At 42.5% G+C, this 23,021-nt stretch overlaps 1 protein-coding gene across 3 annotated transcripts in view; it reads left to right on the top strand.

Moving 5' to 3' along the window:
* Nucleotides 1–9,177: 9,177 nt before the first annotated feature.
* FRYL (FRY like transcription coactivator) overlaps nt 9,178–23,021 on the top strand; it is a 257,372-nt gene continuing 243,528 nt past the window's right edge. For all 3 annotated transcript variants that reach the window (XM_035704622.2, XM_035704639.2, XM_035704578.2), the window contains exon 1: nt 9,178–9,318. The gene's annotated coding sequence lies outside the window, so the exon portion shown is untranslated. The remainder of the gene's footprint in view (nt 9,319–23,021) is intronic.

The raw sequence follows: 23,021 nt of genomic DNA, 5'->3' as shown, positions 1-23,021 counted from the left end.
ATCATGACCTGAGCCAAAGGCAGTCACTCAACCAGCTGAGCCACCCAGGTGCCCCACTAGTGATCTTTTAAAAATGCAAATCTGATCATGTCATGGCTATGACTGAATAAAAACCGACTAGGCTCTGAATGTTTATGCTTTTACTTCTTTCTCTAATCTGACTGCTTGTCTCTTTTCCCTTCACTTTGTATTTTCCAGGCACAGAAGCCTTTCAGGGCCATCAGGGTGATGCACATGCTGTGCCTTCTACCTGAAAGATTTTTCTCCTCCCACCCCCCACTTCTCCATGTTAATTTTTCAGTCAGAGGCTACTTCCTTAGGGAAAACTTCCCTGACTTCCTAATCTAGATTTTTAAAAAGATTTTATTTGAGAGAGAGAGAGAGAGAGAGAGAGAGAGCGCCTATGCGCATGAGCAAGAGGGAGGGGCACAGGGAGAGGGAGAAGCTGATGCCCTGCTAAGCAGGGAGCCCTACATAGGCTCTGTTCCAGGACCCTGGGATCATGACCCCAGAGGAAGGCATGACCCTTAACACCTGAGCCACTCAGGCATCCCCTTCCTAGTCTAGATTATAAATCATGATTAAGAGCACTCTGTACTCTTCCTTCATAGCCATTTATTACAGTTTTTTTTCATTTATTACAGTTTTTAATTATACATCCATGTGCTCCATGAGGACAGAGCCCATGTCTATCTTGTCAACCATTAAAGTCTTCAGGCCTAGCATAGTACCTACCACATACCAGATAATCAACCAAAAAAACTTTTTTTGATGAATTAGAGTATATTAGACCAGAAGTCAGTAGGCAAATCTGATCCACTACCTCTCTCTCAGACCTGCAAGCTAAGAATGGTTCTTAAATTTTTAAATGATTAAAAAAAATCAAAAGAATAATAATATATTTTGACACATGAAGATTTTTTTATTTTTATTTTTATTTTTTATTGGAGTTCAATTTGCCAACATATAGCATAACACCCAGTGCTGATCCCATCAAGTGCCCCCCTCAGTGCCCGTCACCCAGTCACCCCAACCCCCCACCCACTTCCCTTTCCACCACTCCTTGTTCGTTTCCCAGAGTTAGGTGTCTCTCAGACACATGAAAATTAAGTAAAATTCCATTTCCATGTCCATGAATAAAGTTTTTTGGAACATAGCCCCGCAGGTTCATTTATGTGTTCTCCGTGGCTACTTTTGTGCTACAGTGACCGAGTAGTCGTGACAGAGACCAGATGGCCCACAAAGCCAAAAATATTTACTATCTGGCCTTTCAGAGAAAAAATTTGCTGACCCCGTGTTAAACAATAGTAATTTTGGGCTCTGGGGCAGCTTGTGTTCAAAAGCACCTGCAGGTGGCTTTTCTCAATTGTTAACAGTTTGCCTCTGTTGCTGAAACAAGTGATCTATTTATTTTGCTTGGCTGGTAGGATTAATTAAAGAGACTTTCCTTTGTGCTTTGTTTTTCTGTTTTTCTATCAACAGACAGAAGCCCCCAAAGGAGATTAGTCATATGCCATACTCCTTTGCTAGTGGTATGATCATGTAACTTGTCTCCCACCATCAGATTTTCCAGTTCTTTGGATAATTCATGAATTCCTCTCCCAAATGAGAGAAAGAGTTTGATAGGTGGTAGTGATGAATTTAAATAGAGTGCCTACATTTTCCCATCCACGTTCCTTCAAATTACAAACTGGAAGCAGATTAAAAACTATTTTTTGTCTTCTTTTAAAGGTATCTCTTTCCAGTTACAAATTTGTACTTATCAGAGCAACACTTTAAAATACACATTAAAATTTAACAAGGTTTTAAGGTGATTTCAAAGCGATTTCACCAGAGTGCTAGATAAACATTTCAGCCAGGACAGATGATGTGTTCATTTTTAAAATAACTTAATTTAAAAATCGAATCTGAAAAGTAACCACTCTACAGGTTCTTGGCTGCTGAATTCAAAGATATTTTCACTGAGAAATAGACAAAGGGGATTGTATGAATATAGGTGTCTTGCTTTAAGTCATGCCTTTTACTTCTGAAAAGCAGTTTGTTGAGTGGAAATAGATCTAAGTTGAATAAAATTCTAAAAATTCCCTCAGAGTAATCCACTTATAAAGTCAGTATTTAATCCTTGATTTATCTCTTCTTTAAATTCACATTTTCACACAATGGATCTGTTTAGAATAGAAGCCCCTTTGTAATGACAAAAAAAAAAAAAAAATCCAAATGGCACAGTACTAACATATCACCGATAAGATATTTTGGACAAAGTTAAGATCTTTTTGATAAAGGTATCCCAATTAATAAAATAGTATTAAAATATAAAGCTCCTAAATGATCTAAAATATGTATAGAAAATGAAGACAAAATATAGTATTTTATTAATGGAAGATGATCTCAAATACATTAATCATGCATTCCACTGAACAAGAAATCAATTATTTGAAAAAAAGAAAAAGGAAATCAATTATTTGACATAGTTTAGGAGGTGATATTTCTAGACTTTTACCATAGCATCAGAAAATCCTCTGCAGGATGCTTAGCTGTTATGAGCTAGCCCATTATAAAGAATTTATGTCTGATTCGGTTGCACTATTTAAAAGGGCACTTTTATATATAATTATACTTGAGTGTATATGTGTATATATATATATATATTTCCGTTAATATAACACAAACACTTCTCTATGTGTTTTAATATGGCTCATGTTATGATTATTATAACTGACACAGGGTAGACATTATGATATTTACTGATGGTTACCAGGCACGTAACCAAAATTTTTGTAAGTTCAGGAATGTGCTGCATGGGTAAGAAATTTCTTTAATTTAAATTTTTCTTGTTTGGAATGCCTGGGTGGCTCAGCAGTTAAGTGTCTGCCCTCAGCTCAGGGTATGATGCTGGAGTCCTGGGGATGGAGTCCCCATATTGCACTCCCTGCATGGAGCCTGCTTCTCCCTCTGCCTATGTCTCTGCCTCTCTCTCTCTCTCTCTGTCTCTCGTGAATAAATAAATAAAATCTTAAAATTTTTTTTTTCTTGTTTGATTCATTGACAAACAATGGGGGAGCTTTCTAAGGATTAAATGATGGTTTTTAAAAAGTGATAAGCTTAAAAAAAAGTGGTAAGTTCCCAATAGAAAAGGAATGGAGCTCTATATAACATGGTACAGAAAGGAATTCAAGTAGCATTTTGTAAGCACGTTCACAAATAATAAGAATTTCTCTACAGATAATCTGGTAGGAAGCTAGCAAGTCAATTAGTGTGATGCTATGACCTTTACTGGAAGGTAGAGTGAAAAGTAACAAAAAAATCAAATAGTTACCCCCCACCACCACCCCGGACATCAGAGGAAAAGAAAACCTTAGGAATATTTTCATTTCTCAACATCCTTTAAAAATAGATGAAAAGAGGCATCGGATCAAATAATTTGAAGTGCAAAGAATATTCTAGTCTCAATCAGAGGTTTTTGCAAGTTTTTTTTATGTCAAATTTATTCAAAGAGCTTTTATTCTGAAATTATAACCTTCCCAATTTTTGGTGATATTTTATTTTGTTTTTTAAATAGACTCCATGCCCAGCAAGGAGAACAATGTGGGGCCTGAACTCATGACCCTGAGATCAAGACCTGACCCGAGATCAAGAGTCAGACGCCTAACTGATTAAGCTACCCAGGTGCCCCAGAGTTTTAAAGATTTGATTCATTGATTTAGAGAGAATGTGAGCAGGGGGAGGAGCAAAGGAAGAGGGAGAAACAGAATCCCAAGCAGACTCTGAGCATGGATCCCAGGACCCGAGACCATGACCCGAGCCAAAATCAAGAGTTGGATGCCCCACCAACTGAACCACCCAAAGCACCCCTCAAGTTTTGGTTTTAAAATATTTTTATTTTATGGAATAATGGGAAGAATAGATATTTATTTAGACTTACTGTGATACCTTTACTTGGCAAAATCAAAAGTTATTAAGGCTATGTCAGTTACCAAAAATTCCTTGCAAATTTTCAGTTCATGAAATAAAGTCTGGAAATCGGTGATCTAGACTCATTGATAAGACATATTTACAATAAAATATAAGTAATTCAAATGTTCTTAGAATAGAATTCTGGTTAATTAGATCTTCACATTTTAAGTTAACCTTTTTGTTTCAGCCTTGCTCATTCGACTCAATTTGAAATGCATTTATTGAAAGCATCAGTTATGCCAGGCATTGACCCAAGTGATGCTGATACCAAAGTGCCTAAGTGAGGCCTTTGATCTTGGAGAACAAATCAGATTAGCGCAAGAGACAGAAAAAGAAACACTTAAGTCCTATCTTCAATTTGAAATCTAATAGTTGTATGTATGTGGTAGAGAAATAATCATGCCAGGAAAGGGGGTCCAATCTGAAAAGTCTTCACAAAGAAGCTAATGGTTCTATTGGATGTTGATGGACAGGAATATGAGAATCCTCCAGGTGAGCAAGGAGGGAAGGACACAAAGGGAAGGACCCAAAAGCATTGAGGCTTGAAAGAACAGGATCACTGATATCAATAGAGGAGCCATTTTAAGTGTCAAATGAAGGAGTGGTCAGAGAAGAAATCTGAGAGGTAGCCTGGAGTCATTAGAAAGGGAGATGTATATTTTGCTGAAATCCTTGGACTCTATTCAGTGTGTGCCTTGAGAATCTTTTTTTTTTTTTTTTTTTTTGCCTTGAGAATCTTTAAAGGATTTTGAACAGGAGAGAATTGGAAATCTTTCCAAAAATGTATTAGTATCTCTTCCTTTCTGCCTCAGTAGATAGAATATACTGAACAAAAATGACTCTTTTACTGATGCTTGAAGGTCATTCAGTGATATTCCCAATGAATATCAGTGTTCTTTTTACAGAGGGACCCTCTGAAGTATGGAAGGTGAAGGACATGGAACTCCTTCCTCTATAGAGATTCAGGAAATATTTCTTCCTTTTTTTTTAAGCTTTGTTTTTTATTTATTTATTTATTTTTATTTATTTTTAATTTTTTATTTATTTTATTTATTTATGATAGGCATACAGTGAGAGAGAGAGAGGCAGAGACATAGGCAGAGGGAGAAGCAGGCTCCATGCACCGGGAGCCCGACGTGGGATTCGATCCCAGGTCTCCAGGATCACGCCCTGGGTCAAAGGCAGGCGCTAAACCGCTGCACCACCCAGGGATCCCCTGTTTTTTATTTTTAAAACGGATTTTATTTATTTATTTGAGAGAGAGAGAGAGAACATGAGTGAATGGAAGGGGCGGGGAGGGGGGAGAAGCAGACTCTAACTGAGCAGGGAGTCCCACATGGGGCTTGATCCCAGGACCCTGAGATCATGACCTGAGCCCAAGGCAGACAGATGCTTAACTGACTGAGCCACCCGGGTGCCCTGGAAATATTTCTTTGAAGTTTCTTTATAAAATCAAATTACTAGGAACGTATTTTCTCTTAATTTGCTTCATTCTTGTTAATATATATATTTTAAGATGTTATTTATTCATGACAGACATAGAGAGAGAGGCAGAGACACAGGCAGAGGGAGAAGCAGGCTCCATGCAGGGAACCCGATGCAGGACTCGATCCCAGGACCCCGGGGTCATGACTTGAGCCAAAGGCAGATGCTCAACTGCTGAGCCACCCAGGGGTGGCTCTTGTTAATATTAATAAAGGGCTGGGGGAAGAAATTTTTGTGGACAGTTTCTAGGAATTGGATTTTTCTTAATTTTACTACAGAAAACCACTAGTTAATAGATAGTATCCACCTACGTGCTAAGTGAGGGGTAGAGTTGTGCCACTTTTGGATAGAATGTGGAGATTCTGTCTCTGGAGAGTGGAGACATAGTCATTCCCCCCCCCCATTCTTTATTTAGCACATAATAGTTACTATATAAATTTACAGTGAACTGAAAAGAATTTGCATTATAAAGGGTAACAATTTTTCTAAGGAAAACGAATTACTGGCTTCACAAGTAGTTCTCTGATGTGGTTTACCTTTGTGTGTAAACAGGGTAGGATAAATGATCCTAATGTATTTCACCCTTTAACAGAGTTTAAAAGAGATCCATATACAAGGATGTTAAAAAGCTTGAGTCATGCTGGCACATCGGTAGAATATTTCATTTTTTACTTGTTTAATCTCTACAGCCAATGTGGGCCTTGAACTCACGACCCCCAAGATCAAGAATTGTATACTCTACTAAGTGAGCCAGCGAGGCACCTCTGGGAATATTTCTTTTTAAAGGATGGGGAATCTAGCTTGCAGATGAGAAATAAAAGTATGGGATAAAGTTCCTCTGAAGGGAAAGTGCACATTGTAAACTTCTCCAGGAGATAAAGTCTCTCTGAAGGGGAAAGTACAGATTGTAAATTTTTCCAGGGACTGGTTCAGTAATACCGAACATTCTTTCTTCCTTCCTTCCTTTTTTTTTAAGTCGTTTACCTTTTTGAAAAAGATATTATTTATTTATTTATTTATTTATTTATTGTTTATTTATTTATTTATGAGAGAGAGGGGGTAGAGAGAGAGAGAGAATGACAGGGAGGAGCAGAAGCAGAGAGACAAGTAGACAACGTGCTAAACAGAGCCTGACCCCGGGGTTTGATCCCACGACCTGGACATCATGACCCGAGCTCAAATCAAGAGTTGGATGCTCAACTGACTGAGCCACCCAGGTGCTCAAACACTGAATATTCTTAAGAATGACCTGCATATTGGAAGCTCTAGGTTTGCAGGTTTCTAAATTTTTCCTCGATGTGAATACTAATAGTAGTATCAGCTAGTAGAGGGCTGGGTGTATGAGCTAAAAAGTGATAAGCAATCCTGTTGTGGGCAAGTGTGAAATAGAGAAAAAATAATATGAATTATGTTTGTAAGGTAATGATCTCAGCATGGTTGGCTAAGTATAGGGAAGAGAATTTAGAGGTTACTGCAGACTGCCTTTGGGAATTATGAGCCCAATGTGCTCGTGTGACAGAATAATCTGGACATCACAGAACAGGTGTTTTACGAAGAACTTGAAAATATCACCTAGACCTCAAACAAAACTTGTAGTTGTGGACACATCTGAAATATCTAGATCATACTAGATATTAGAACATAGAATATTCTTTTTTAAAAAGATTTGAGGGCAGCCCAGGTGGCTCAGCAGTAGCACCCAGGGTGTGATCCTGGGGACCTGGGATCGAGTCCCACATCGGGCTCCCTGCATGGAGCCTGCTTCTCCCTCTGCCTGTGTCTCTGCCTCTCTCTCTGTCTCTGTGTCTCTCATGAATAAATAAAATCTTAAAAAAAAAAAAAGATTTGAGAGAGAAAGTGGGGGAGGGGGGGCAGAGGGAGAAGCAGACTCCCCACTGATCAGGGAGCCCAATGTGGGGCTCCCTCCCAGGATCCCAGGATCATGACTGGAGCCAGCCAGGTGCCCCTAGGATATAGAATATTCTTAAATTCTAATATAGAATATCAGAACCCAGCAGTAGTTTGACTGTTGTAAGAAAAACGGAATTGATCCTGACTATAGTTAAAAAACAAAAAACAAAACAAAAAACAAAACAAAAAACCCTAACAACCCCAAATCAAAATGGAATAGTCTGAAAATGAGGATTTAGTTGCACTTAACAAAATATTTATATAAGCATCTCTGAAGGCCATATAACCTAGCTGCTTGTCTTGCGCCCTCACTAGAACTACCTGAAAGACCAACAGCATTTCCCTTTTGCTCACCTTTCGATATTTAAGGTTGTGTCCCTAAGATTTTTTTTTGTGTGTGTGTGTGTCCCAAAGATTTTTGAGCTGAACTCACCGAAAAAGTCTTGACCTAACCGATGTTTATCTCCCCGTTTCTGGTACTAAAGCCCACTTTCAGGGCACCTCTGGGTTCCCCCGGGCTACTACCCTGCACCTGCACTAAACAGCCTGAGGTCCAAAGGCCTCCCCAAGTTCAAGGGCAGTCGGAGGAGGGCCGGGACCCTTAGACGTTACCCCCCCTAAAAGTCTTAGATGGGGACCAAAGCATAACTGTCCTCAGCTGTCGTCCTTACAACCTTTCGGTTCTTGCAGCTCTGGTGGGAAACCGGGGCCGTCAGGACCCACCGGGCTGGGCCTGTCCAAGAATTCCTCCCCTCGCGGGGGGAGGTTTTGCGGCACAAGGTGAAGCTTCCGGAGCCAGACACCATCTTCCTCTCAAGAAACAGCCTCCTGCTGCCGGTGTGGGCTCAACCTGGGCGCCCCTGCGAGGGTTCTAGCAAGGGAGACGGACGTCCTCGGCTTCGGAGGGGGCAGGAGAGGCACCGCGTCTTCAGTCTTCTCGGGAGTCCCTTAGCTTTCGTGACGAACGCCCGCCCAACAGGGGACGTGGATGAAGCCGAACTTTTTAATGGAAATGATTTAAGTAGGATTTTTTTTTTTTTTTTTTTTTTGTGACCGACTGCGAGGTGACACGTCCAGGTTTGCAGACACCTTCACTAAAGCTCTTCGGGGTGGCGAGATGCCCGTGCACGCTCACACGTGGGCCGACGTCGGGAGGACTTAGTCCCAGAATCTCAGGTGCTGCGATGCACCCTCACCTGCCCATCCACGGCTAGACGACGCGCGGGGGCGCGCGGGATCCCCGCTCCGGGCACAGCCCCCCGGTGGAGAGGATGTTGCACGCTCCTCTCCGCCCTTGCCCGCTTTCTCCCACACGGGCCGGTGAGTTCGTCCACGACCCCTGGCCTCGCTGGACGGGAAAGGCGCGGGGAAGGAGGCAAAGCCAGGGGAGGACTTTGCGGCTGGATCTCCCAGCCCCGCGAAGGGAGCGCGGCGATGGGGCGGGGCGTGCGGCCTCCCTCCTGCCTTGCCCAATCAGGTGCACAGGAAGATGTCCTCTTACCAATCAAAATAAAGTTCGCTTTCCGGGGGCGGGAGGGTGAGCCTTGATTGCCAGTTCTCCAAAGCAACGCCAGGCTAGAGGACGCGGAGTGACTAGGCGAAGGACCAACCGCGGGGAGGGGGCGGGCCGGGGGCGGGCGCCCCGGTGAGCGGCGGCCTGCCCGGCCAGTGGGGCGCGCCGGCTGCTGTTCCTGTTGTAGGGTCTCTCGCCAATCGGGAGGGCGAGGGAGTGGGCGGGGCGGGGAAGGGGTGGGACGAGCTCGCAGCAGCGCCGGGCGTCCGTCGGGCTCCGGGGGGAGAGAGAGAAATCCGGTGAAAATCAGAGTCGGAGGTTTAACCACACATCGGTTCCGATCGGATTATTCCTTAAAGGGGACGCGCCATTGTCAAGAGAACGGAGCCCGGGGCCCGAGGGCGGGGACCGGCGGCGCCCGAGGAGCGAGGCAGCTGCACTTGGACTGGGGACGGGTAGGTGTTGCCCGGGGAAAGACGCCTCATTTCACTTTCTCTTCCAGCCCCCGGGGCAGGCGGCGGGATGCCCGCCCGACCGGGGGCCACAGCCCTGGCGGGAGCCGAGGTCGCCGGCCCGCGCGCGGCTCCCTTCCCGGTGGGAGCCGAGGGGAGGCGGGCCAGGATGGCTGGCGGGCTGCGCCGGCCCCGCACACACTCCAACGGACGGCGCCCGGCCGCGCAGCCCCCCGCCTCAACCGAAAACCCGCCGGAGCGGCGGCGGGTCCTCGGGGAGCGCCGCGCGCCCGGCTCCCCTCGCGCGCCCCCTGCCCCCGCGCGCCCGGCTCCCCTCGCGCGCCCCCTGCCCCGCGCGCCCGGCTCCCCTCGCGCCCCCTGCTCCCCGCGCGCCCGGTTCCTCTCGCGCGCCCCTGGCTCTCCTCGCGCGCCCGCAGCTCCCCGCGCGCGCCCACGGCTCCCCCCGCGCCCGGCTCCCTCGCGCGCCTCTGGTTCCCCTCGCGCGCGCCCCCTGCCTCCGCGCGCCCGGTTCCCTTCGCGCGCCCTCGGCACCCCCCGACCCCCCCCCCCACCCCCGGCGCCCGGCTCTCGAGCGCCCCCTGCCCCCCGCGCGCCCGCCTCCCTTCGCGCGCCCCCCGCCCTGCGCGCCCCCTGCCCCCGCGCGCCCCGTACTCCTCGCGCGCCCCCTGCCCCCCCCCCCCCGCGCCCGGCTTCCCCGGCTCCCCCTGCGCGCCCCCCGCCCCGCGCGCCCCCTGCTCCCGCGCGCCCGACTCTTCTCGCTCGCCCCCTGCCCAGCGCGCGCCCCCTACCCCTCCCCGTGCCCCCTACCCCCCGCGCGCCCCCTGCACCCCGCGCGCACCCTGCACCCCGCGCGCCCGGCTCCTCCCGCGTCCCCAGCCCCGCGCGCGCCCGCCTCCCCTCGCGCGGCCCGTTTCCCCTCCGCGCGCGGGGCTCCTCCTCGCGCGCCGCCGCCTCTGCTCCTCGGCCCCTCGCCGACTCTCGGGAGCCGCCCCGCGGAGAGGACGGCGGCGGCGGCCGGCGGCGGAGGGAGGGCCGGGAGCAGAGTTGGCGGCAGCTGGCGGCCGCGGGCGGGAAGAGGCGCGGGGACCCCCTTGGAGCGGCCGAGCCGCCGCCGCCCGGTCCAGCATTGTCCCTCGGGCTCGGCTCTCGGGTCTCCGCCCGCTCCTCGCGGTCGCTCCCGCAGCCCCGGAGCCGGCCGGGCCGGTGCGAGTCTCGGCCTCCCGGGTCCGCGCGGCCGCCGCAGCCTGGGCGCCGAGCTCGTCGTGCAACTTTTCTTTGCCGGTCGCGGGAAGTGGTGGCTTCCGGGCAGCAGGTTCTCTGGGCACAGACTCTCCGTCCTTTCTGGAGAGGAGGCTCTCGAGGGCTCCGGGTTGCTGATGCCCGGCTCTCCTGCCGTCCCAGTTGCGTCCCTGGCCCGCTCCCCTCGCCTCCCTCCTGGGTTTGCAGTTGTTCGGGAGCAGGAGCCTCTCGGGCCCCGAGATGAGGGCGAAGGAGCCAGCCCAGGGAGCTGCGTCGGTGCGCAGCGGGAGCTCCGCGGAGCGGGATTTGCCGTAACCCTTGAACTGCGGAAAGTTACCTCGACCTCCTGCCCGAGGTGCTTGTGGAAGGAAGACCACAACGAAACCAACTTCTTAGGTTGCGAGGGTCTGTAGGATTAGAAAAAAAAAAATGCTTTTTTTTTTTTTTTTAAAGAAATAAAGTCACTTTTGTAAAATACCGTTCTGCCTAGCAGATGTCTACCGTCCAGGTAATTTCTAGGACTGAATACTGAATCGCAGGTATTGTAATTAGTAACAACTTTTTCTATTGATAAAACAAGTATAAGAGACTTTTTTCTCATCCTGACCATTATTGCTGTGCTATACCTGTCAATATTTGCTAAAGAAATCATTCAGAAACGGCACATCCCTTGTTAGAGACCTTATTTAGAAAAGGAATGTTTTCATAAGCATTCATTTTTGACAGTTTCTTCTTGAACAATACTTTGTAGAGAGTACTTGCATGTGCAAGTTACAAGCCTATAAACAAAGTAGCAGTGGGTGTGTTATTCTGTAGTTTTTTTTTTTTTTTTTGCTACTCATGATCAAAAATAGCATTCCATCCTGTCTTTTCTAACATTCTGAGTTATTTTGTAAAATTACTTCTCTGAAAGAGTGAATTTTGTTGGAATGCCTGGCTCAGTGAGTTTTTTTTTTCTTTTGTTTTTTTTGTTTTTTTCTTTAAAGCAATACTAACAACTTCCTGAAGCGTTCCTTGATTAACTCACTGTCTAGTAACTTTCTGAGTGGCGTGGAACATTATTAGTTCACAGGCTGGCAATAACAAGAAACAGGGAAACTGAAAGCCAAATTCGATTAATAATGTTTTGAGAAGTAGTCTGTTCTTCCCACAGAATTTAGGAAGTGCAGACACATAAAACCATGTTCTTTTGTAGTAATCCTGATGGTATCTGGCATTGTTACACCTATATTCCTCTCCTCCCTCCCCTTTGATCCTCTTCTGTGATAAGGATGTCAGGCCCAGCTTGCAGGCATAATCTCCCTTTCCATCTCCTACTATAGCTAAGTAGAAGATTAAAACACGTTTCCAAATTTCTATCTTTGTTTACTTCGAGTTTAAACAATAGAGGAAAGAATTTCTGAACTTTTAAAAGAGCACATTCAGAAAGAATTGTCTTTGAAATATCTAGGCTGTGCTTCCTGGAAAACATTTTTTTCCTGTGTGCTTTTCATATTGTTTTAAACACATTGTCTTATGTATACACATTGTCAAGCCATTTCTTGAGCTGTGAACTGTCCCTTGAGATCCTTGGGAACTGGGACTGTCCTTCATTTCTCTGCAAATTCACTGTGTCACAATAAATGTGTTGTCCTAAGACTTTGTGACAAAGATATAATGTTCTATGAAGGCTGCTTGAGAGATTTAATTTTGTTCTTTTAAAATAAGCACCCTTTCTGAGCAAGTTACACTAAAGCACAACAATTAGTTCAGTGTCTAGGGTAGATATTAAATCTGGATGTTTTCTCTTCTGTGTACGAATATATAATTGTTTGTAATATCTGTCCCGCAGACATCTTTTGTGATAGTGATAGCTTATTGTCACAATAATCAGAGCTAGGTTTAACCTGTCAACAATATCTGTTGAGTATGTATTTATTTAAGAAGTATTATGGAAAGGTAAAATAGAAAGGGATTACAGCCATTGCTCTCAAAAGTGTAACAGTTTATTTTTTTATTTTAAAGATTGTATTTATTTATTCATGAGAGACACACACAGAGGCAAAGACAGGCAGAGGGAGAAGCAGGCTCCATGTAGGGAACCCGATGCAAGACTCGATCCCAGTGCCATAGGATCACGCCCTGGGCTGAAGGCAGATGACCTCAACTGCTGAGCCACCCAGGCCTCCCAGGGTATAACAGTTTAATGGAAAGGTGTAAAATTATCATCTTTAGGAAAAAGTGTATATCTCAGCACAGTAACAAGTGCAAAGGATTCATGCTCATGTGGTAAAAGAATAGTGGAATAATAGAAGAAATCTAGGTGAAGTAGGAAAGTTTTCATTGCTTTATATAGTAGGTTTTATATTTTAAAAGATAAAGTATGTTTGGGGCTTGGCTGGGTATATGTTCTCTACTTGAACTATTTTTATCTATAAAATATTTTTTTGGGGCAGAGCATGTGCTCTGAATTTCAACTGTTGTTACCTCACTAGAGGGATCATCCATCTAACCCAGCTCAAATGTCACCTTGCCTGCGAGCTCTTCTTCTATTCTCCTAATCAAGTGATCACTCTTTTCTTTTGCTATTTTAAAACCCTTTTACAGCACAAGCCGTGCTCTGACTTACGGTATGGTTATGTTTGTATTTTCTTCATTAGATTGTAGACTTTGCTAAATCATTAACAAATTTGGAGGTACTTCCCCCCCCCCCCCCGTCGTCCCCCACCTTTTTTTTTTTTACTGTTGCCTATAGTACTGGAGCATTTTTGTTATCACACCAGTATTCTGAAAAACCATAAGCTGTAAAGAGGTTCAAATTGTTTTACTTGGAGAAAGTGTGTTGTGTATGTATATTTAGAGGTAAACTATTTTTCCCTTATCACTAAAGCTTTGCATGCACAGTATAAGAATATTTGCATGCTCTTGAGTATAAGGCTGCCACTAGTATGTTGGTGTTCAAAACATTTCAGAAACTGCTCAAAACTTGTATTCCTGAAACAGTGTACCTGCCATCACCCTAAAATATTTTTGGAGTACATACTCCTAAGCTTAATCTCATTTCTTGATTCTTTTACTCTCTAGAGAGCATTAAAAATGGCTTTGAGACTGCCAACAGGCGCTCCTCATAGTAGTCCAAGGCGGAATGTGGGAAGACATTTCTTCATGATCAAATCACATACAGAGGTTTTACTCAAACCTTATGTTGCTCATCATAAAAAGGGAGCTACAATTTGGGCTGATGATGTGGGTAGTAAGATTCTGTTGTTCTAGGTGCTTCTTTAAGCCAGCCTAGAGGGGAAAAAAAGGTTTTCCAAATGTTCCTAAATAGAAAATGCAGTTGTAAGCAGCCAGTTGGCCCAATCAGCTGAGAAATCTCCATTCATTCAGCAAATTTTTATTGAGAAATGCATCTACTTTGTGTGCCATCGTGCCTAGCATTGAAGACAAGATTTTCTTTTTCTTTTTCTTTTTCTTTTTTTTCCCATTGAAGACAAGATTAAGTCCCTCTCTACCTAGTGAGCTCCTCTGAGTAGGATCCTTAAATAGAGTGGTACATGTGGATTAAAAGTAGTATAAACAAATGCACACGTAGGTGAATTTATTATTCATTCTTGTTTATTCTGTGTAACTTCTTCCAAAGCATGCTAACCAACAAGCATAGTCTTCCATACGAGGTGGGTTGGGTTCATGCAGACTGTTAAATAAATCTGTGAGCTCTAGAATTTTTTTTTTTTTTAATTTAAACCCTGTTCTTATGGGGCAGAATATTTTTGAGATTCTACAAACATAAATGTGTCTTTTCTTATACCCTACAAGGGTCATCCATTTCAAAGACTGCCATTATGAGACTATATCTGTATGCTAGCTGATAACTGGTAGTTTCCTGATAGAGTAGTAACAGTCTTTTAAAATCAGAATGCTATAATAGATGCTTTTATCAGGATTTAAAAAAAAAGATTTTATTTATCTGACAGAGAGAGAGAGCGTGCACTCAAGCAGGGGGAGAAACAGAGGGAGAGGGAGAAGCAGGCTCTCTCCTCTGAGCAGGGAACTTGACAGTGGGACTCGATTCCAGGACCCTGGGGTCATGACCTGAGCCTAAGGCAGACCCTCAACTGACTGAGCCACCTAGGTGCCCCCAGGATTTTTTTTTTTGGAAAAATAATCAATTTTTCAAATTTTTGAAAAAATATTATGAAAATAATCATTTTGAAAAGCCACTTATATAAAAATACTGTGTGAATTTTATTTAACATTAATAAAATATATAAAAAAGGGATCCCTGGGTGGCGCAGCGGGTTAGCGCCTGCCTTTGGCCCAGGGCACGATCCTGGAGACCCGGGATCGAATCCCACATCGGGCTCTCGGTGCATGGAGCCTGCTTCTCCCTCTGCCTGTGTCTCTGCCCCCCTCTCTCTCTCTCTCTCTCTGTGACTATCATAAATAAATAAAAAAAAATTAAAAAAAAAAAAAATAAAATATATAAAATGTACTGCCTCCCTCCCCCCCCAGTTACTTAATATTTGTATTTATTGAGAAATAATTAGATTGTTAATGAGACTGTACCGTGTAGGCCTGTCAGTGATGAGGTTAGCCAGGTCAAGAAGAATATCCAACCGAGGGGTACAGCCTATGGAGTTTGACCATAATGCAGTAATTATGATTTGTCAAATCTCATGAAGAGGTAAAGTTTTAAAATAATAGTGGTGCCTGGCTGTTTTGGTTGCTGGAGTCTTAGGGTTGTTGAGTTTGAGCCCTGCATTGAGTGTGGAGATTGCTTAAAAATAAAATCTTAAAGAATAAAAAAACCACAAAAAACGGCTCTTTGGAGAGAATAGTCATTTACATACCATACAGTTCACCTATTTAAAGTGTTCAATTCAGTGGCTTTTGGTATATTCCAGAGTTGTAAACCACCACCACAATGAGTTTTAGAACTTTTTCATTCACCTTCCCCACCTCCCTTACCAGTCCTAGTTAACCATTGACTTACCTTCCATCTCTATTTGTCTGTTCTGAACATTTAATATAAATGAAATATAGCGTTTTAATAAATGTGCATTTCTGTATGAATTGGTCCCTTTCCATGTAATCCTGGGAGTGGAGAGGTTCCTTCATCATGTGTGTAAGCTCCAAGTTTAGAAGGATTTTAAGAGGCAGTTAATCTAAAATCCCTTATTCTATCTAAGCCTGGAAAGTAGTGGGAAAAGAGATTTTTTTTTCCCTAGTAAAATCACAAGACTCATTTTGCTGACAGTTTTTTATATTCATTTAATTATTTGGTGACTCTCAACAAGTACACAATTTATGTTTCAACTTCTGCCATTGGGCCTAAATAAAGAACAGTACTTTAAGAGAAGTTGCGGGGGGGCACCTGGATGGCTCAGTCAGTTAAGCGTCAGACTCGATTTTGGCTCAGGTTATGATTTCGGGGTCCTGGGATAGAGCCCTGCATGGGGCTCTGCACTTAGGTCTGCTTGGATTCTCCCTCTGCCCTTCCCTTGCTCATGCGTTCTCTAAAATAAATAAATAAATGAACCTTTAAAACAAAAAAGGTTAAACATACTAGTTCTTTTTTTAAAAAAGATTTTATTTTTTTAAAAGATTTTATGTATTTATTTGAGGGAGAGAGAGAGCAGACAAGTAGTTGGAGGGGCAGAGGGAGAGGGAAAAGCAGACTCCCCACTGAGCAGGGAGCCTGATGTGGGGCTCAACCCCAGGACCCTAGGATTGCGACCTGAGCAGAAGGCAGCCACTAAACCAACTGTGCTACCCAGGAGCCCCTAAAGATTTGATTAATAATCTCTGTACTCAAGTGGGGCTTGAACTCACAACCCAGAGATTAAGAGGTATGTGCTGTGCTGACTGAGCCTGCAAGGCACCACCTTAGTAAGTTCTGATCATTGCTGAGTGTAACGGGAAGCTTTACCTTATTGGTTCAATATGTTATACTCCTATTGTGCCACTCACCATTTATTTGATCAAAACTAGTGCTGCATAGGTTCATGGCACTGAACTTTTATTGCTACTGCATAGTGCTGGTGACCTTGTAGGCACTTAATACATGCTTATTGATTCCTGATCACTATGATCATAGATATTTTCATTGGCCCTACTAGTCCGTATTTGTCATCTTGTAATAATAACAGCTAAATTTATTGAGAGTTTTGTGATAAGTACTTAAATGTACTATCTTTTAAGGTAAAAGGATGCAATTTATTTTTGAGAATTTTCTGTAATTATCTCCATTGATTATGGTTTGACAGTTTTTTTTTTTTTTAAGATTTTATTTATTTATTCACGAGAGACACACAGAGAAAGAGAGGCAGAGACACAGGCAGAGGGAGAAGCAGGCTCCATGCAGGGAGCCCGACGTGGGACTCGATCCCAGGTCTCCAGGATCATGCCCTGGGTTGAAGGCAGGTGTTAAACCACTGAGCCACCCGGGCTGCCCTGGTTTGACAGGTTTCTGATCATTTCTTTGTCTTTTTAAGATTATTTTGAATGACCGTTTTTTATGTCATATCTAAGGCACTTTCATGTCGCTGCCTTCTTGATCTTTCTGGGAGATAAGATTTTCACCAACTACATCCTGCTGTTGGGTGACAGCAATTGTAGATACATCTCTATTTCAGAGCATCTATATTTTAGAGAGGTTGAAGTGTTGTGTTTGTTTTATTTATTAAAGGGCATCTGGGAATTGATGAGGAAGGGATATTAGTTTGTTCACTCACTGTAATGCAGCCTCACTTTTTAGCTCATAAAATATTCACATGTATGCTTTGTTGCCTGAATGAATTTCAACATGATATTTCAACTTCTCAGGATTCCGTGTTTTGTTTCTTCTGTTTTGAATTTTGGTATGTCTCTATTTTATGGTAAAATTCAGATGTGATGTAACTTAGTTCAATACTAGAGAATGCTGGAAAGATAATTTAACTGCAATTTTCAGTTTTGTTTCCCTGTTTAAAAAATAAGATGGTTTATGCTGTCTATAATACTAGTTAAAAAAATAATACTTTGGTGGTTCCTTTCATATGTCTTGGGCACTAGTGAACACATACTGGTTTATTTGCAGAAGAGCCTCCAGCCATTAGTTTCCTCAGTCAGCAATATACAGATCACCATATTTTGTTCATTTGTTGGTAAAACTATTCCTTTCTAAATCATGTTGGTTTGGAGATTGATTTACTTATTACTTTGTTAGCTGTATCTCTTTGCTTTCATTACACTTGCTTATTGTACTTTCCTTGCCTTTCTAATATGATATGTTTAGTGTGCTATGTAAGAGTGGAATCCATAACCACACTTGATGAACGAATAGTCGATAAAAATTCTAGAAGGTTCTGAATAAGGAGCCAAGGAAGCATGGAGTTTTAGTGCTAGGACCTTGCTATATTGATTTTTGCTGCTTAGAGGACTCTTGCTTCTTTCCTGGTTTTTGGACTCTGTTTCAGGTAGGTGATGTTTCTGGATAGCAGGTGGTATAACAGGGTGGTATAATTACCTGGTAGATGTTTAGCTTCCCCTGAATAATAGACCTCTAAAATTCTATCTTATTGGGATGCCTGGGTGGCTGAGTGGTTGAGCGTCTGCCTTTGGCCCAGGATGTGATCCGGGGTCCTGGGATCGAGTCCCACATCAGGCTCCCTGCATAGAGCCTGCTTCTCCCTCTGCCTGTGTCTCTGCCTCTCTGTGTCTCTCATGAATAAATAAAATCTTAAAAAAAAAAATTCTCTTATTAAGTCTAACTCAAGTGGATGGTGAAAAAGTAAGTGGATAGAAAAAAGGAAAAGAATTTTTTCTTGGATGTCTTGATATTCTTAGTTCTTAAGAGAACCATCATGAGGCACCTGGGTGGCTCAGTCCATTGAGTGGCTCAGGTCATGATCTCAGGTCCTGGGATTGAGCCCTGCATGGAGCCCCACATTGTGCATGCACTCTCTCTATCTCAAATGAATAAATACAATCATAAAAAAGAGAGAGAGAGAGAGAATAATCATGATCCCCAGCTTGTACACCAGCATTCCTGAATGCACTGGTGTGTTGTTTGTTGCGATACAGAGCCTAATGTAAGCCCACGAGTAGAAGTTAGAGGACTTTGACCATGGTGAGGCTGCATGCAAAATAGCCACCTTTGCCTATTATCTGGATATTTATATTTCAACTGGACCTCTGGTAATCGATTTTCTTTGAGGTAAAATTGTCTTTGTAAGTGCTGTTTTCTATGTTTATGTTAATGATAACTTAGACTATGTCTTGTATTTAATATTCCTGGCAATACGGAAACTTTGGTATACTTTCAGTAAATATTGGTTACAGTTTAGTCATACATTTCTTTATGGTTGCTGCAACTTTCCTGTTATAGAACTCATGGAGTTACAATGTCTTCAGAGCTGGAATGTCTTTGGGAATAATCTAATACCACTCTTAAATTTTGTGGATGACAGTGAGCTTGTGGCTTGTTTAAGCTGTGGATAGAATAGACTTCTTTTTGAATCTCATTCTGGTGTCTTTCCTGTTCATGTATATGCTTTCCTAAGTAAAACTTTTTTTTTTTTTTTAAGATTTTATTTATTCATGACAGACACACAGAGAGAGGCGGAGACACAGGCAGAGGGAGAAGCAGGCTCCCTGTGGGGAGCCCGATGCAGTACTCGATCCCAGGACCCCAGGATCATGACCTGAGCCGACAGCAGATACTCAACCACTGAGCCACCTAGGTGTCCCAAAATATTAGTAATTTAAAAAATGAGTGTGATTGAATATCACTTTAAAAACGCTTTATTTTGAAATAATTATAGACTCATGGGAAATTGTGAAAATAGTGTAGGGAGTTCTGTGTCACTTTGATTCAGCTCTGCCAGTTGTATTATCTCACATAATATAACATTAATAACATTAAATCAGGAAGCTGGCATTTGTACAAGAGTGTTAAGTAGCCATATTCAGTTTTCATGGTTTTTAATGCACTCATTCATGTGTCTGTGTATGTAGTTTTGTGCAATTAATAACATTTCATGTCTAGATTCATTTTACCACCGCCAAGTCAGGATGCAGTACTGTTCCATTACTGCCAAGAAACTCCCTCATGCAGCTCAAGGTCTCCTCCCTAACCCCCATCCCTGTTTACTGGCAACCACTAATTTGATCTATCTCTATAATTGTGTCATTTTGAGAATGCTACATAAATGGAGTCCTACTGTATGTATCTTTTTGAGATTGATTTTTTTTTCACTCAGCACAGTGTCCTAGAGAACCATCCAAGTTATGGAACGTATCAGTAGTTCATTTCTTTTTATTGTTGAATAGTATCATTGTATGACTGTGCCACAGTACACAGTTTGATTATTCACCTGTTGAAGAACATATGAATTGTTTCCAGTTTTTGGCTGTTAGGAATAAAGCGGCTATGAACATTTATACATAGGTTTTTGTGTGAACCTAAGTTTTCATTTCTCTGGGATAAATGCCCAAGAGTGGAATTGCTGGGTTATGTTGTATGTGTATGATTAATTTTATAAGAAACTGCTGGACTATGTTCCAGACTATATGTTCTCTCCAGCAATGTATGAACGATCTGGTTTCTCCATAACTTGTTAGGATTAGGTATTTTCACGTTTTTTTTTTTTTTTTTTTTTTTTATAATAGTCATTCTAAATAGTTGTGTAGTGATATCTCATTGTGGTTTTGATTTGCCTTTCCCTAATGGGCAAATTGTTTCCCTAATGAGCAAATTGGGTTGTTTTTCATTGTTGAGCTTTGAGAGTTCTTTCTATATTCTAGGTATAAAACCCTTTCAGTCCTCTGTCAGATATGTGATGGGCAAAATTTTCTTCCCATCCATAGCTTGTCTTTTCATCCTCTTAATTGGGTATCTTACAGAGCAAAAAAGTTTGAAGTTTTCATGTAGTGCATTCAGTCATTTTTTTTTTTTATGAATTGTGCTTTTAGTGTCACATCTATGGACTCTTCATCTAGTCCTATGTCTCAAAGATAATTTTTTCTTATGTTTTCTTCTAAAAGTTGTATAGTTTTACAATTTATAAGATAATCAGTCTTACCTCATAATCTTGATAAAATTTTGTTAGTTCTACCATTTTCTTGTTGCATGGTTGTATTTTGCTTTATTATATTAATCTGCCTTTCTTTGCAATAACTATTACAGATATAGCCAAGTATCCAGTTCTGATAGCTTTAAAATTTTTTTTTAAACATTTTAATTCCAGTATAGTGAACATACAGTGCTATTTTCATTTCAGGTGTGCAATATAGTGATTCAGCACTTCCATATATTACTCAGGGCTCATCAAGACAAGTGTACTCCTTTAATGCCTCTCCCCTATTTCCCCCATCAGCCCACTCACCTCCCCTCTGGTAGCTGTCGGTTTGTACTCTAGAGTTGAGTGTTATTTGGCTTGACTCTCTTTTTTTCTTTGTTAATTTTTGTGAAAAAAGATTTTATTTATTTGAGAGAGAGAGAGGGAGAGAAAGCACGAGCAGAGGGGAGGGGCCCAGGGAGAGGGAGAGGGAGAACCCTCTGGTGGGTGTATGTACTCCACTTTGAACTTAATACATTTTGAATCTCTAAATAGTAGGAACTGAGTAGGTCTGGTATGATTTTTTTCTCTCAAATATTTAAATTTATCTTAACATTTCCCAATTTCTAAAACCAGTATCTTTGCCAGGGGTGCCTGGCTGGCTCAATCAGTAGAACTTGAGACTCTTGATCTCAGGGTGGTGAGTTCAAGCCCTACATTGGGCATAGAACTGACTTAAAAAAACAAAAACAACCCTCATATCTTTCCTTTTTTATAAATGTGTTGTTTTTGGGAAACACTCATTAAACTCAGTCAATATTAATTTTCCTTACTGTTAGGACCTGGGCCTTCTCTCTAACACCCATGTTTTCCCAGCTCTCCCTGGAGAATAATGTAAAAGAGGCAGGTTTTTCCTAAGAACTGTGCTTTGGTGCCAGAGGATCTTCAGCCAGCAGTCTTCACTACTTTGGTATCTATTTGACAAAAATAATTAAAGTTTGGTTTGTTTTATTGCATACTTTAGATTTTTATTCCTGGGTGTTGCAAATTTTGGCACAAAGTCAAAAGTGAGACATACAACTATCCTTGCAAAGACTAATTTTATATGGTCTGTAATGGCAGTAGTTTTAACGTGCAATAAAATAAGTTGTATGAAAAATTTTGAGTATGTGTTCGCATGCATTTTCCTAGTGAGAGGTCCATAGGTTCATCAGATTTCAAAGCAGAGGCCACGATCCCGAGAAGATTAAAAATGGCTGCTCTAGAGGTAAAAGTTCAATCAAGACATTTGCCAACAATTTAACACCAAGGCTTTTGCTGTCAATCACAGACCCTTTCCCTGATCTCCATCCTGTGTCCGCAGCCTTTTTTTCAGGACATAAAAAGGAAATTCTTGTTTCCCAAGTGTTTAGGGGAGAGTGAAGGAACATCTTAAGAGCTCATTATTATTATTATTTTTAAAGATTTTATTTATTTATTCATGAGAGAGAGAGGCAGAGACACAGGCAGAGGGAGAAGCAGGCTCCATGCAGGGAGCCTGATGCGGGACTCAATCCTGGGTCTCCAGGATCACGCCCTGGGCTGAAGGCAGGTGCGCTAAACCGCTGAGCCACCCAGGGATCCCCATAAGAGTTCATTATTAAATGAGACTGGATACCTGGAGGTCAATTATACTGCTCCAGTAAACATTTTTTTCAAATAGGATCCATTCCTATATGGTTGATGGGATCCTGAAAAATGATTTGTCACATATGTCAAGATATATTAAAATGTTGATAATCTCTCATCCAATATATTATGCCTCGGGAAATTTATCTGAATGCTTGAAATAGTTATAAAAACAATTTACATGTTCAAATCTGGAGCCTAGAATTATACAATTTTGGAAGGAATCTAAAAATCATGTGATTTTAGACTTATTTCTTAACTTACTATCATATGACCTCTTCTCATATGCCAAAGCATGGGGTGGAGAGATTTAAAAACTTTAAACAAAATCATGCACAGAGATTTCTAATGATGACAGGAAAGATGGTTTTGATTGAAGTAGGGGGTAAGAAAAGGCTTTTTCCCTTTACCCCAAAACACACACACGTATGTGCGCATGTGCACATGCATACGTGCAAATAGAGGGTAATGAGGGCTTTAGAAACAGTCCAGTGGAGGCTGTGCTCTCTGAATCCTGGTTCCACTGGTTTGGTTCCACAAACATTATTATAAGAGTATCTCTTATAAGCCTGGCAGTTTGGGTTGTTATTCAGAGTCTCCAAGTGCCACGGGTAGTCTCAGATTCCTCATGTATAAAATGAGTAAAACATGATTTCCCTCATAGAGTTTTTGTGGGGATTAAATGAAAAGATACAAATGAAGCACATGGCATTGTGCTTGTGGCAGGCAGAGGAATGGCCTGCCTCCCTTCCACAT

This window comes from Canis lupus, chromosome 13 (assembly GCF_003254725.2).
Source record: "Canis lupus dingo isolate Sandy chromosome 13, ASM325472v2, whole genome shotgun sequence".
NCBI lineage: Eukaryota > Metazoa > Chordata > Mammalia > Carnivora > Canidae > Canis > Canis lupus.
This window is presented reverse-complemented; position numbering and strand designations above follow the sequence as displayed.